We start from the raw sequence: 3888 nt of genomic DNA, 5'->3' as shown, positions 1-3888 counted from the left end.
TAAATTAATAAGACAGGAAACAACAAATGTTGGTGAGGATGTAGAGATAGGGGAACTTACACTGTTGGTGGGAATACAAGCTGCCACAGCCACTCTGGAAAACAGTATCGAGGTTCCTCAGAAAGTTAAAAATAGAGCTACTCTATGACCCAGCAATTGCACTACTGGGTATTTACCCCAAAGATACAGATGTAGTGAAACAAAAGGGCACCTGCATCCCATTGTTCATAGCAGCAATGTCCACAATAGCTAAATGGTGGAAGAAGAGGAAATGTCCTTCAACAGATGAATGGATAAAGATGAGGTGGTATATATATGCAATGGAATAGTCCTCAGCCATAAGAAAGGATGAACACCTATCATTTACATTAACATGGATAGAACTGGAGGCTATTATGCTAAGTGAAAAAAATCAGTCAGAGAAAGCCAATTATCATGTGGTTTCACTCATATGAAGAGTATAAGAAATAGTGCAAAGGACCATGAGGGACGGAGGGGAAACTGAATGGGGAAATTTAGAGAGGAAGACAAACCATGAGAGACTTAACTCTAGGAAACTGAGAGTTGCTGGAGGGGAGGTGGTGGGGGGATGGGGTCACTGGGTGCTGGGCATTAAGGAAGGCACTTGATGTGATTGAGCACTGGATGTTATAGGCAACTGAATTATTGAAAACTACATCTGAAATGAATGATGTACTATATGTTGGCAAATTGAATTTAAATTAAAAAAATAAAAGAAAGCGGAAATTCTAGCAGAAGAGAATTTAACATAGGGGATTTACTAAATAGTGATTGGAGGAACAAACCAGAAAAAAACAAAACAAAAGCCAACAAACAAAAGCCAAAATTCCCCACCGAGGCAGCACAGGCATAGTAACTGGAGAATGAAGGAATGTGGTGGTGTTCTCAGAGTGTGGAAGCTGGGAGGAGGAGCGTGGGACCCAGGCCTCTAGGAGGGGATACTGGCCAGCACCTGGTGTTTTTGAGGAAGCACAGTGAGACCAATCTTAAGAGTGTGGGAAACAAACAAACAAATTGGAAACTAAAACAAATTGGAAACTAAAACAAATTGCTGGCCAGGTAAAGAGCTCTTGCCTGTGTGACACAGACAGGAACAGAGAGTAAAGCAGGAGGGACATTCTGGATGTCTGCGGCTGGATGGGCAGGGCATGGAAGGGAGCAGTTGGCAACAAAGAAATACAGTTTGCCATCTTAGTCTCAGCACCAGAGCAGAGCGCAGAAGTGTGGAAATATAACTGAGAGGCAGTAGTTTAATAACTGGGACATAAGAACTCAACAAATATTGGCCACACTATTTATCTGGCGTCTCCTCCCTTTCTCCCCTTCCTGCTTTTTTTTTCCACCCCAGTAACCTTGATAATGTTTTTCTTCTGTATACTGAAGGATGAAACCAAGGATAGTAAGAGAAAAAGTCTCAGTAGAAGACAAGAATATAGAAAGAATGAGCCTAGTCTTGCAAGAAGTTGGAAGCTTTGGCTATAGGATCATACTTCTATTTTGGCAGATCAGATTTTGAGCCACTTTGAGGGACTCTTCCCAAAAGGGGAGTTTGCTGATGTCTCCAGTGAAGAGCTGCTCTGTTAAACAGGAGACTCTTCCCATACAAAAGTCAGAGTAAAGTTAATTCGATGCTTTCTAGTTAACATGTTTGTCCCGGAGGAGGGAGGACCGGCCACTGTATGAAGATGGGAGGAGCATGTGCAGTGATACCTGCTGGATATGGCTGGAAAAGTGCACATGGGGAGATGTTGGGAGGTGGCCAACTTGTCAGTCTCCAAGTGTTAGTCTGACACATGCTGCACGGTTACTTTTGTATCACAGTAGGTGATACAAAACTCTGGACTCAGAGGTGTTCAAGATGCAGTTATCACTCTCGAAGTGCTCAAAGAAAGCAAGGACAAAAGTGCCTAAAATATAAGGTACAATGATAGAATCGATCATGCTTTGAGAAGTAGCAGCAAATCCTTTCTCCTCTACTGGTTCAGCTCCATTTCTTGTGCCCTTTTCAAATCTTAGGGGTTTCTATAAGCTATGACAATAGCAAATGGGTTTTCCATGATTAGAGGTAGAAAATAAAGTTGGAAAAAAAAACTCAATGAGGATGGAGAAAATACATAATTTTGTAGTTTTAAGATGATCAGATACCATTCTACAAAACTGATAATTTCGGACTTAACTGGTCATCTGTCCACCCATCCACCTATCCATTCTGTCCACTCTCCTCATTCTTCTGTTTCTCCAGCCCACAAATCTCTAGAGTGGCTACTTTCTACCTACCATACGTTAGACTTGGTACTCAGTGCTGGGACCATTTCAGATGACAACATAGTTCCTGCCCTCACACTCAAACAGGGAGAGACAGGTATACAAAAACCAAACTATAACAAAATGGGAAGTACTTTTATAGAAGCATGGACAAGATACTATTAAAAGTAAATCTAGGGGCACCTAGGTGCCTCAGTGGTTGTGTCTGCCTTTGGCTCAGGTTGTGATCCTGAGATCCCGGGATCAAGTCTCATATCAGACTCCCCACAGGGAGCCTGCTTCTCTCTCTGCCTGTGTCTCTGTGTCTCTCATGAATAAATAAATAAATAAATAAATAAATAAATAAATAAATAAATAAATAAATCTTTAAAAAAAAAGTATATCCAAAGCAATAGGAAAACATTCCTATTGATGTTCAGTGTAGGACCTTAATCAGGATGTTCAGTGTAGCACCTTAATCAGCTGCTGAAGAGTCTAGTCTCAGATCCTGGATCTTGCCATTATTGGCTCTGTCAGCAAGATCCTTAAACGTTTTTCTGCCTTTATTTTTATTTTTTAAGATTTATTTATTTAAGAGAGAGAGAGCGAGCAGGGGGAGGGGCACAGGCAGAGGGAGAAAGATAATCCTCAAGCTGACTTCCCACTGAATGCAGAGCTTGACATGGGACTTGATCCCAGGACCCTGAGATCATGACCTGAGCCAAAATCAAGAGTTGACCACTTAACTGACTGAGCCACCCAGGCTCCCCATGCCTTTAATATTTTTTTATATTTAGAATGGACTTCTGGTACTTAGCTCATAAAATTACTACTAGGATCAGGTGATTCAACATATATTAAGCAATTAGTTCAGTGAGGATGACAGAACATGAGAGACTCCTAATTCTGGGAAATGAACAAGGGGTAGTGGAGAGGGAGGTGGGCAGGAGGTTGGGGTGACTGGGTGACGGGCACTGAGGGGGGCACTCGATGGGATGAGCACTAGGTGATTGCTATATGTTGGCAAATTGAACTCCAAAAAACCCCACCATATATTAAGCAGTTAGAATCATGTCAAGCATTTAAAAAGCATTAAAATATTGGCTAATATTAATGTTTTAATATTAACTTAGAGTTTACATTCATCATTGCATTTAATCCTTAAAACCTCTCCTTGCCCTGGGAAAGCAGGCAAAATAGTAATTACTTTCCAAACAGGGAGAACCAGGTCCAGCGAGATTATTTTTTGGGGAAAAGCCACAGAACTGCACAACAGTGGAGCTAGAAATCTATCTCAGCGCTTCCTCTGTAATGCTCTATTATGCCACGAAGCCTCATACACTGACTTGGAAAAGCAACTGTTGTTTCCCAAGTGTCCGAGCAACTGACTGGGCTGCAGCTGGGCTGACTGTAAATACAGCCAAATGATATCGGCTGCAGTCTAAGCAAGTCACTGCCGCTTTGCCCGCATCTGCCACTCAATACAAGGTCCCTGGTGATGAAGGAACAGAAGGCGGGGGTCAGGGAGCTGCCAAACACCAAACATACATCTTAATTGGTTACAGGCAGTCACCTCCATCCAAATCCTTGATGGGAAAATGGTTCCCACAGGGGTCCATAGAA

This window comes from Canis lupus, chromosome 3 (genome assembly GCF_003254725.2).
Source record: "Canis lupus dingo isolate Sandy chromosome 3, ASM325472v2, whole genome shotgun sequence".
NCBI classification, from domain to species: Eukaryota; Metazoa; Chordata; class Mammalia; order Carnivora; family Canidae; genus Canis; species Canis lupus.
This window is presented reverse-complemented; position numbering follows the sequence as displayed.